Source organism: Ictidomys tridecemlineatus, chromosome 7 (assembly GCF_052094955.1).
Source record: "Ictidomys tridecemlineatus isolate mIctTri1 chromosome 7, mIctTri1.hap1, whole genome shotgun sequence".
Taxonomy (NCBI): Eukaryota; Metazoa; Chordata; class Mammalia; order Rodentia; family Sciuridae; genus Ictidomys; species Ictidomys tridecemlineatus.
This window is the reverse complement of record NC_135483.1, coordinates 166,280,256-166,292,513: the sequence shown is the minus strand read 5'-3', so window position 1 is coordinate 166,292,513 and position 12,258 is coordinate 166,280,256. Positions and strand designations below refer to the sequence as shown.

Sequence of the window (12,258 nt, the reverse complement as noted above, 5' to 3'; positions counted from 1 at the left end):
CTGTCTTTCACAAGTCCACACAAATCATTATTGCCACATACTCTCGAGCCCACACAAATACCATATCCACATGTTCTCAGATCCACACTATACACTCTACCCAGCTGCTTGGCTCACAGGACAGTCTCCACAGGACTCCCTTCCACAAGCAGAGACTAGCTGGTGCTGAATAAACAGACCCTAGAGACTGTGGGAAAAGGGGAGATGTTTTCTCTAGTGGCAGCCAGAACTGAAGGCTATCTGACTTCAGGTAGAAAGGCTGTCTGTCTCTCTCTCTGCCCATCCATCCATCCATCCATCCATCCATCCATCCATCCATCCATCCATCCATCCATCTTTAATAGGTCGTCTTTAGTCTTGGAGAGGACAAAGGCTTTAGAGTTCCTGGTCTCCGAAGGCCTGGAGAGTCTGGTTGGAGCTGCAGGGTTAGTGAGCAAAGCCAGGGTCGGGAGGGTGAAGTGGGGTGAGGAGCTGGCTGGTTAAATAGTGCTCAATCTAATTCCTTCCATCTGAAGGAGAGAAGCTCTCATTTGTGGTTCTAAGTGATAGAAAAACACCAACTGCTAGCAAGATAATCCAATTTCCTTTCTCCATTGAATAGGAGGGGACTGCCCTGGCCCTCCTGCTCCAACTTCATGCTGGGTCTCAGTCTGGCTAGAGCTCTTTACCCCTCTAGCAGAATTCATATCAAAGCCTCAGCCCCCCAGGGTTCATTAGGAGGCATTTATTTCTGCATATTCTTGGAGGGCAGGAGGGAGGATAACTTGATTCGCAATGCAAATTGCTTGGCTGTAATTTCAACTTGCTCTCCCTCCCTGCTCACAGGGAGATTTTGCAGGTCATTAAAAATATATGATTGCCTCCAAAATAGCAGTGATAGCAGCTCTGCTGGGCAGGGCCAGGTGCTAGTGTTTGAAGGCCGTGGAATGATGTGGAATGAATTCTCTGGGCAAATGGAGCCAGGCCCTCTCTCCTGTGCCAGCATCTGGAGTCTAGATCATAGATATGGTGGACCTCGTTCTGAGGCCGGTTGGGTACTTAGACCTCATCTGTCTTCAGTCCACTTTTGCCTTCTGTTGCTGTGGGCACATAGGCAAGTGTTTCTGTCTTTGAGCTCTTGGTTTCATCCTCCATAAAATGATAATAAATAAGGAATTGACACAGAGTAGTTGATATATAGTGAGTGGGGGGGGGTCACACACTGTAGGATTTGCTGCCTGGCCAGGTATACCCTTCTTCCTTCCACTGCCCTCCCCAGTCTGGGCTTCTAGGACCCAGTCAAGGAAGGATTGCCTAGACCCTTTGGTCTTTTCTCCCCTGTATTGCTACAGGACTTCAGAATCCCAGAACTATGTAGGCCTTTACTGTTAACCTAAATGAATACTCTTGACATGTATAGGAAAGGAGGGTAGGACCTAAGGGATGTGAGCATGGCTCAAAGCCAATAGCAAGAAGAGATTTGAGGCCAGACAGGAAGGAAACTTCCTCCATGAGTCTGAGATACTAATCTGGGATTCTCCTGGGAGATGAGTGGGGCCCCAGGGTGCTCCATTCCTGAGCTGCAGGAAAACTGTTATGATGTCCTATTTATGTAATAAATACACGAGGGAGTACAAGTTGTTGTGTACAGCTGCAAGAGGGAAGCTACATATTTTGAAGGTTTAAAATTATCTATTTAGTGCAGGATTTTTTGTTGTTGTTGTTGTTTGTTTTTGGCCTGTGTGTGTATGTGTTGTGTGTGTGTGTGTGTGTGTGTGTGTGTGTGTGTTAGGGATTGAACCCAGGGCCTTACACATACTAAGTATGTACTCTACCACACTTAGGTATGCCCCCAGCCTTGTTTCAGATTTTAAAGGTCTATGTATATGGAAAACAGTGCTTAAAAATGTCAAATATAGAGCTGGCATAAAAGCCAGCAATTTTACTTCTGTATAAGAAATGAAAGCAAAGAACCCCTTGAAAACATGCATATAAATGTTCATAGCAGTATTATTCCTAATAGCCAAAAAATGAAAATAACCCGAATGTTCACCAGAGGATGAATGGATAAATAAAATGTGGTATGTCCCAACAATGTCATATTGTTCAGCCATGAAAAGAAATGAAATACTAGAAAATGCTACAACATAGATAAACATTGAAAGTGAACAATCTGTGGCCAGGCATGGTGGTGCATGCCTGTGATCCCAGCTTCTTCCAAGGTTGAAGCATGAGGATTGAGAGTTCAAGGCCAGCCTGAGCTTTTATAAGGGGTGGGTTATAACTCAGTGGTTGCATGTCCATGGGTTCAATACCAGTAATGGGGGAAAAAAAAGAACCACAGGAAGCAGAGAGAGGTGGACAAACTCTCTAAACTCTCCCTGTTTGGTGATGCTAAGCTCTTTCCTTTCTACCACCCTGCTCAGGCGTGTTTCTTCGGTGGGTTCCAAAGTTCTGCTCAGAGCTGACAGAAACTGGCCTAAGGGGAAAGAGGGTTGGGGGGTAGGTAGAGACGACAGGGCATCATTGGTGGGAAATTTGCACATCCCCTGTCATCCAAGAGATGGTGCATTCTGAAAAAAATAACGATGACCTTCATGAAAGGTTTAAACAAATCTCTGGCTGACAGAGGCAGTCCTCACCTTTGAGGTTGATGTCATGAGCTTGTCAAATTAAACAAATGATGTCTTATGCAACGGGAGATCTGAAGGTACAGTTAGACATGAATTCCAATTTTTAACAAATTTATTCATCACAAACTCAATCTCTCTTTTTTGCACATGCGCACGCGTGCGCACACACACATACGCCTGCCTGCATTTATAGTTTAGTTTCAACAGTTTCATGAAGAAACCCAGGTGTCTTCTCTACAGTTGGGGTCAGGAGGCAGGTTTACACAGGAGTACAGGAACAGGAAGAGAGCTCCTTTCTCCCCAGCAGCTGCTCCTCCACATCCACCTTATGCATCAGATCTTTAACTTTTTGCAGTTCTGGAACCTTCCATGCTATGCTTTTCTCCTACTTCTCTGTCTGGGGGTTACCTATTTGTCTTCCAGAAGAGCTTTCCCTGACCTCCCCTTATCCAGGGAAAGCTTGTTTCTTCACCTCCAGTGAAATAGCTGGGCAGTGGACTAGCTGTGTCTGTTCCCTGGTTATGGAACAAGCACATGTGACTGGACTGTGAGCTCCTAGGAGCAGGGATCATGGCCCATCATTTAAATCACGGTGTCATGTGGGACATAGAGTGGTGTTCAAGTGATGATGAGAAGGAAAAAAGAAAAAGAAGGTAGAAACACAGAAGGGAAAGGGAAATCTTTTTTTGGCATTATTTCTTTTTTTTTTATATAGTAACATTTAAAAAATAAATGAAAATGGTTTCAAGAAGTCTTAGTTCTATTGTCATTTTTTGTTGGTAGTTTCATTTATTAATAAAGTAGAAAAAGAAAGACTCAGGCATGCTTTACATGTCAATGGAATTCTAGATTTAGGAGCAGTGGTACATGTCTGTAATTTTAGCTACAGGCTGAGACAGGGCAGGATCACAGTTTTGAGGCTGGTCTGAACAATTGTTCCAAAATAAAATAAATAAAATAGAAGGGCTGGGGATGTAGCTCAGTGCTCAGTGGTAGAGCACACTTGGATTCAATCCCTAGTACTGCCAAAAAAAAGAAAAAAAAAGTAAACTTTACTATTTAGCTGGGATCCATGGTGCATGCCTGCAATCCCAGCGGCTCAGGAGGCTGGGGAAGGAGGATTACAAATTCAAAGCCAGCCTCAAAGACTCTGCCTCAAAAAAAAAGAAAGAAAGAAAGAAAGAAAAAGAAAAAGCAGGGCCTGGGGTTATGGTTTACTGGTTGAATGGGTTCAATTTCCAAAAACTTTGCTATTTAAACCACTTTTAGTGTATAGTTCAGTGGTATTAAGTACATTGTATGTGTGTAGCCATCCCCAAAATAGTCAATATAGTTAATATTCATATCTCCCCTATAGAAAAGTTATTTTTCTCCTCCAGATGCCTTGGGTTCTTACAATTTCTTGGAAAATGGAGTTTGATTGATCTAAAAGCTGAATATGGATCTCCTTTTCTCTCTGTTCAAGTGGAGAACACACACACACACACACACACACACACACACACACACACATACACACACACTCCTTTTCAGAGCAGAAGGGGCTCAACTTCTCTTTGGTCCAAACACAGCCTGCTCAAGGCTCCCTGTGTACAGAGCACCAAGTGAGGACTTCAAAGGGCGTTCCAAACGAGTGCTGGAGATATGGGGGTGCAGCAGGTGGGAAGGACTCCTCTTTATTAGCTAGCATTTACCAAGTCTTTGTAATCATTAACCAGTTGCCCTGGTGGAGTGAGTCCCACCGGCATTGATGAGAATGATCTGAACATAGCATGATGGAAACAGACCATCTGACCAGGCAACCCTATAATTGTTCCCAAACAGGTGCTTTCATGAGGCACTTCTCAGAACCAGGGGCAGTATGGTGTAGAGGAAAAAACACTGAACTGATTCCTGCTCTATCTCTGTCATTAGCCAGATGTGTGACCTTGGCTGCCTCCTCACCTGTTTCCTCAGTGGTTCTATAGCTGGCTTCAATCAGGGAGTGCAAATAGGTAGCAGATGTGCCACCATGGATGCTCTCCTGTCACCATGGCAGACATTGCTAATCAATCACAGTCCTTTCCCCGATCCTGGACAGGGCTCCATCATCCCAAGCACTTACAATTGAGCAGATGTCCTGTAAGCGGCTGCTCATGGCCCACGTGGGACTAGATGGTCTTTGCTGTTCCTTCCAGGGCTAACACTCAATAATTTAAAGTATTACGGCTGTACATTTTGTTGTGGCAACCACAACCAACAGACCTCATAAAACTGTGCACTTCCATTCCAAGGATCCCAAAGAATTTCTCTCCTCAAAACACTCCTACGAAATAGGAAAGTACGCATATCTTCCAGTATCCCTGAGGCTGAGACTGCTTGACAGAAAGAGGGTGGCCTAGATACAAGTCCTAGGCAGGGCTAAAGTAAAGGCCACTACTGAAACCACTTCCTAGTTCTGCCCTCAGGAGTGAGGGTCAAGAGCCGATCTGAAGAATTCATGTAGGAGTTAAGGTAAATGTGGGATTAAAATGAATCGGTTCCTCGTACACTGAGGGTAGGAATGTAAACTGATGCTACTGCTTGGAAAATGGTCCAGCAGTTATTCAAAATGTTAAATACAGGTCCACCCTATGATCCAGTGAATCTACTCCTAGAGATATATCCAAAAGAAAGAAAAGCATACATTGCCCCAAAAGTGTGGACATTATTCATAGCTCCCAAGTGGAAACAACCCAAATGTTCCTCAACTGATGAATAAAAATGGTACATCCATACAATGGAACATTATTTAGACATAAAAAGGGATAAAGAACTAATGCATTCTACTATATGACCGACTCTTGAAAACATGCCAAATGAAAGAAGCCAGATAAGAAAGAGTACAAATGGTAATATTTGTTTATGAGAGATGTCCAGGACAGGCAAATCCATGAAGACAGAAAGTAGATTCATGGTTGCATAAGACTGAAAGGAAAGATTAGAGGTTGATGGCTAAGCATTGTGAGGTTTATTTGTGGGGAAGAACTGGAAACATTCTAAAATAGTCTGTGAGATAAAGCAGAAGAGACACCACTCTTCCCAAGCTGTCTTTGCTTAACTTCCTAGGTCATCTCCTGACATCACCCCTGCCACCCCGCCATCATCCCACACTCTGCCCCACTTCTGTGCCTTCACAGATGAGATGCCTCTGTCTTCTGTGACTTGTTTCCACCCTCCCAACTCCTTGTCTGGCAAAATTCAACTTACTCCTTAGGAAAGAAGAATCTCTGGGCAGTCTTCTCTGGACCCCGGGCAGTGTACTTGTGCCCATAATTCTTTGCATGACTCACCATCTGCACATGCCCTGAGATTCTCTTTTATCCTGTCCATCTCCCTCACTCCACTGTGAGCACATCAAGGTCAGGGATGACACAGTGGAAATTTATGAATCCTCAGGGCCAAACAACACTCCTGAGACATAGCAGGCCCTTGGAACACAAGTGGAACACTTGAGGGTCCTGAACTTGGGATAGTAAAACTGCATTATTTTAGTAAATTATGTAGTTTTCTCGCCCCTTTGAAACTGAGAAGAAGCAATCAAGTTTATGTATAGACAGAACCTTCAAGAGTTGGGTTTCATTCTTGTGGCATCTATTGAACAAGAATCCAGTTGTGGGCTGGGGATGTGGCTCAAGCGGTAGCGCGCTCGCCTGGCATGCGTGCGGCCCAGGTTCGATCCTCAGCACCACATACAAACAAAGATGTTGTGTCCGCTGAAACCTAAAAAGAAACAAATATTAAAAAAAAATCCAGTTGGAGTGTGGAATGGAGACACATCACCCACCTCAGGAGGGACATCTCTTCCCTCTGACTCAGGACCACCCTCTTCTTTGTTGAGGAAAATTCCTGAGCATCTCAGTTTGTAGAAGTTAGGGAAAACAAGGAAAGGTTCGATGTCTCTGGGTCTAGTTCCCACTGATGGAGACAAAGAGGTTGGAAAAGTGGTGAACCTTGTGAGAAAACTATCACGTGGCCATTGTTCACCTCCAGAGACTGCAGCATGTGTCTGCAGCTTTGCCCGCCTACCTCCGTGGGTCTTCCTAGCTTGTCCCCATCTATGCGAAGTTTTTACTTATAAATGATGTGTGTACTACTGCACTAATTGTATACAGTTAGAATCATGCAAAGGCTTTATGTATACCATGATCTCTTGGAATTTGCTAGGGATTGGTTCCAGGACCCCTGCAGCTTCCTAGAGCTGCAGATGCTCAAGTCCCTTATATAAAATGGCCTAGTATTTGCATATAACCTACGTTTTATCCTCCTCTATGCTTTAAATCATCTCTGGATTACTTATAATACCTAATACAATATAAGTGCTATGTAAATCATTGTTATACTGTATTGTTGAGGAAATAAACATAAAAAGTCTGTACATGTTCAGTAGATATGTAATTTTTTAAAAAAAGACTTATTTTACTTATTTTTTGTGACACTGGGGATTGAATCCAGGGCCTTGCACATGCTAACCAAAAGCTGTACCACTGAAATACATCCCTGACTCTTTTTATTTTGTTTTTGAGACAGGGTCTAAGGCTTTCCTTGAGCTTGTCATTATCCTAACTCAGTACCCTAAGTAGTTGGGATTATAGGTATGTGCCACCATGCCCGGTCAGGACTGACTATTAATACACACACATACACACCCCTACATATGCATGTATATAAAGTAAACAACTTTTGCATTATTATAGATTTACATATTTAATTAACAAATTTATATTTGTTAATATTTATATAGTATTACGTAAATGTAATAATATTGATATGTACTCAATTTTTTTTCTCAGCAGCTTACTGGATCTTACTCTGTACTACCACTCCCTTTCCACTCTGCCCCTTAATTTGGGAACTACCCATCTAGCTCAGCACAAGTCCAGAAAGCAGAGCTCCTTCTCTTCTATGTAAGGCTGAGAACAATAAGGCTAGTGGATGACAGAGTCAAGTCCCAAACCTTCCTAGATAGTATCACCCTCACTCCATTGGCCCAGCTGCTGGGAGGGGTAGGGAGCAGGGCACATTGAGGAGTCTGTGAGAAATCTAAAGGGCAGCTACAATTTGGGCAGGGCCCAAAATGTTGTGTAAATCATTTAGGAATAAACAGAAACTGACCCTTTTGAAAATATTAAAACATGTAAGAATAAGTGTTTTAGCAAAGCATCTCTGCTCCATTCAATTCCCGGACCTGAAACATTATATGCAGCAAGCTTTGAGTTGATAGTGAAGCAGCCTTCTGTGTATATACAGAATAAGTGATGGCCCCATAAAACATGGATTTCTTTAATCTACTGAGGGAGCACCACTGACAAGACACCACGAGGGCACAGCTGTGTTTACTCCGGGGTGACCTGGTGTTATTTATAATAAATGCTTTCGCTTTTGCACTTTGGATATGAAGTATGTTACCCCAGGACCAGACGCTGTTAATGGGCCCACACGGCAATGAACACACCAGCCGGTCCCGGATTTTATAGCATCCATCATGGGACACCAGGATCCTTATTAAAGAGGAGAGCTTTTACGGTGTTTTCCAGAGCACCATATTTTCTGGACTCAGCCCGCAGGGAGAGTGCTACAGTGAGCGATATTGAACTGCAAGCCTTTAGATGGGGTCTGAGGCCTTGAATGTGAGGGGAGAAAATCATCAAACGGTATTTATTATGTGCTGTCCTGGGTTGACGCAGTGTTAGGGGCCATATAAGGAAAGTTAGAATGTCTTGACACTTTTCCCTTAGGAACCTCCATCCAGAAAGAGAACACTGAGGCATAAGTAAAAATTATGACCCACTTCACCATGCACACTGTGGAGTAAAAATGTAATTAACTTTGATTTACAGCATGTGGTACAAACCTTAATCTATTCAACCCTCTGGCCACCAGAAGTTCTTTTTCATTTCAACCCTTGTTTAATGTCTTATCAATTGGTCTTGGGCCGCTTTTCCTATTTAGGAAGCTGAGTTCACTGAATATAATCTTATCTTTCTTTGAGAACCAAGAATCTCGGTGTTAGATTGATGTTAGTGGATGTTAGTTCTCTTCCTGGGGACGCATTTCATGTGCTCTGTGGTGAGCTGTGGATGAAGTGGACTGCCTTTGATGTCCAAACCCGGCTCTGCCACTTTATTAGCTGAGTGGCCTGAGACAAATAGCTTCACCAGTTGTGCCTTCTGAGCCTTAGTGTTCTCATCTATAAAATGGAACTAATAATGGTTACTTTACCAAGACTAGAGATGGTGATTGCAAGATTCTTAACATAAAGTCTGCTTCATAGAAAGCACGAAACTCATAATGGTTCTTACCTGTCATATCAAGTCAACATGGAGTATATAATATATTGATCTCAGGTGCATACTTACAAATATTATTGCTTGCAGTGAATGTTCTAGTGTCTGCCTGGCTCAGGGCCAAATCACCTGTCCCCCAGCAGCTGAGACCATCCACTGTTGATGGCTCACAGCATGTTCCTTGCAGGGCCTTTTTCTCAGCTACCAGGAACTGCCCCAACCAAAGTTATACTGTCTCCCCAAATGGATGGTGTGGATACAAAGGTCCAGCTCCTTTGTCTCAGTTTGGGACAACTTTGAAGGGCCATTCCAGGTCCATAGTTACCTGTAGGATGGGCTAAATCTTTCGAAGGCAACCATTTTACAGGCCAGCATCCGTGGGTCCAGCTTTCCTCACCTGAGACCTTTCCCAGTAGGCCTGTGGCACCCAACTCATGTCAGAGTCTGTTTCTGGAGAGCTTAACCTAAGATCTTGCTTAAAAGTAAATTTCTAATTTAACTTTTTCTTGAGATTTGAATATTTCTCTTAGAAGTAATATGCAGGAAAAGGGTCAATGAATCATGCTTTCTGGTTGTTTTAGTAACCCATTTGTTTCTACTCACTGCTATGACAAAAAGAAGTCGAGTGGTTTAAAATAACACAGTTATTATCTTATAATTCTGAAGTTTATAAGTCTAAAATGGGCCTCACTGGTCCAAAATCAATGTCTCAGGAGGGCTTAGTTCTACTTTAGAGGCTACAGGGGAAAATCTGTTTCCTTTTCTGTTTCTAGAGGCTGACCATATTCCTTGGCGCATGGCCTTCTTCCCTTATCTTCAGAGCCTACAATAGCAGGTCCAGTTCCCTGTCACAGTATTCTGCCTTCCTCTTCTGCCTCCTTCTGACACTTTTAAGGACCTTGTGATAACACTGAGCACACCAGGATAATCCAGGACACTCTCCCTTTATTAAGGTCAGATGACTAGCAATCATGATTCCATCTGCAACCTTTATTCCCCCTTGTCATGTAATGGAACACAGCCTTAGGTTCCTGGAATTAGGACATGGGCATCTTTGGGGGACCATGATCCTGCCCACCACACTAATCAAAGTTTTACTGTTCAATCGACAAGACAAATGGGAACCGCACCAAGGTAAGACAAGTACAACATGCAGACATTTTATTGTATGGCTTATTTCAGGGTTGTGAACCCCTGGGAAGCTCAGTATGGGGAGGAGGTGCTTTGGGAGGAAGTGGGCATCAGTATAGGCAAAACCAAAAGTGACAAGTTCGTGTTACTGCAGAAAGTAGAAGGGCTGTGCTTTGAGTAAATTAGCAGAGAAGCACTTCAGTGGAGTCTGATGTAATGACTCAGCCCAGTGAGAATGTCTTTGGGTTGGGTTAGGCCTACTGGCTGATTCATCAAGTGTTGGGGCTGAGAAAGGCCAAGGAATGGTAGTCCCATCCATAAGTCTGACATTAAATTGATTATCAAATGTCAGGCCACATAAAAGAAAACACATGGAAAAATCGACAGTTTTTTTGTTACAAGTTGTCTGGCTCTGTCTGGGCTCAGATGCCACACCAGGTGTCCAACAAGTGGGAGGCATATAGATCAAGCTTAGGGTAGTTGCATAAAAAAAGCTGAACTCAATACTCAAACTGTCTCTTCAGAGCTGCGAACTATCCTTGTAACTGCCATTTCTGTCTTAGAGTTCAGCCTTGCAGAACTGAGATGGGTCTCTGTGTAAGTGTGGGGGTGTCTGTTTCAGTGGGATCTCTTTCCTCAGTGGAGCCTTTTGCTCATGTTTATAAACCTCTGAATAAAAGTTTAGAAGTCCAGGGAAGACACAATTCAAAAGAATTTGGTGACCTCATCAATTTCCCCTACATCGGCAAGGTTGAGCGTCTGGGGCATCCAGGGAAGTTACTTGTAAATCTGTGGAAGGAAATTTAAGGTATGTTTTAAATAAACATACCAGAGCGTATGCATCCCACATGAGTCGCCCCTTCAAAGCCATGTCCTTGGAAGACGAATCACTTATCCCAAAGATGCTGTTAAAAATCCCCTGGATCATTTCTTTTCAGACACTGCAGTGAATTCTTTGGAGTATCTTGACGAGGGCAAATATTTATCTTTTAAAAGTGGATTTGATCTTTAACAACAGCCAAAATTCATTCAGATCAAAGCCTAAGGAATAAGGTGCATAATCAAGTTAAGTAATGCTATTTTAGATTAAAAGATGAGGTGGATAAAATTGAATTAGATTAGCTTTCTCAGGAGGCTTGTGTATGGACCTAAAAGTGAGAACGACGGCGGCACTGATGGGGTGAGCCGACAGTTTTCAAAATGCTTTCTTCAAAATACAGCACACCTTTGAGTAGCAATATTAAGAATTTATTTCTTTGTAAAAGTCTATTACGTCAGAGAGGCACCATACCATAGCCCTTAGCACAGGCTCTGAAGTCAGTCCTGGATTCTAAATTCAGCTTCCCCCTTTATTAGCTGGATGACTTCAAGCCAGTCACCTAATCTTTCTGAGATTCATTGTCTTTCTCTGGACAGGAGATTATACAATCTTGCAAGATGGCCACAAGAAATAAATAAGATCATGTATTAAAGCACAAAGTCATGTATATAAAGCACCAGGTCTACTAGATGACACATAGTAGGTGCTCGATAAATAGTGGCTGTTGCTTTCCTTCATTGTCACGTTGTGGACCTCCAAATACATATGCCTGTTCACAACTATGTGGGAACAAATAACATTGATTGCATTTGTGAGGATATGATAATTCTAGTAACTGTCATTTGTTGAGCACTCCCAGTGGGTCAGACCCTTTCAAGCCTATCATAACCCCCTCAGAGGCAGGTACTATTATTTTTACAGACCCATTTTTACAGATAAGGAAAAGGAGGCCTCACAGGCATTCAGGTACAAGGCTAGGGCACTGGGAGTTGAATCCAGCACTTGATTTGCAAGCTGGCCCCTGGATCCCCTTCCACCCAGCTATTCTGGAAGCCCAGTCAGTCCTTGGGCTTCAAGTGTGGACAATGGAGCCCCGTGGGCCAATTTGAGTTTGAATCCCACCCCCCTAAACCTGTCCTGTGTCCCCTGGGGCTGAAGAAGAGGAGCTATGGGAGCAAGGTCTAGCATGGAGCTGGTCCTCAGGAAACAGGGGCTGTAGTTAATGTAAATGAAAACCTCAAGTAACCCAATGTGCCCCCTGGCTTTGGTGGCCTACCACCTGCTCTTAAGGCACTGCCCCCCTGCCCCAGGTGATAGCAGTGCCCCGTTGTGAAAGCCTTTGGCGATAAACTAAGTATGAAAAAACAGCCTTACTGATAGTGGAGAATTC

General features: G+C 43.3%; 1 long non-coding RNA gene across 1 annotated transcript in view; it reads right to left on the bottom strand.

Annotated features, from left to right (window-relative positions):
- Positions 1-5,916, bottom strand: part of LOC144365604 (uncharacterized) — a 49,049-nt gene extending 43,133 nt beyond the window's left edge. The window contains exon 1 of the long non-coding RNA XR_013424246.1: positions 5,841-5,916. This is a non-coding gene — a long non-coding RNA (uncharacterized LOC144365604). The remainder of the gene's footprint in view (positions 1-5,840) is intronic.
- Between the last annotated feature and the right edge of the window lie 6,342 nt (positions 5,917-12,258).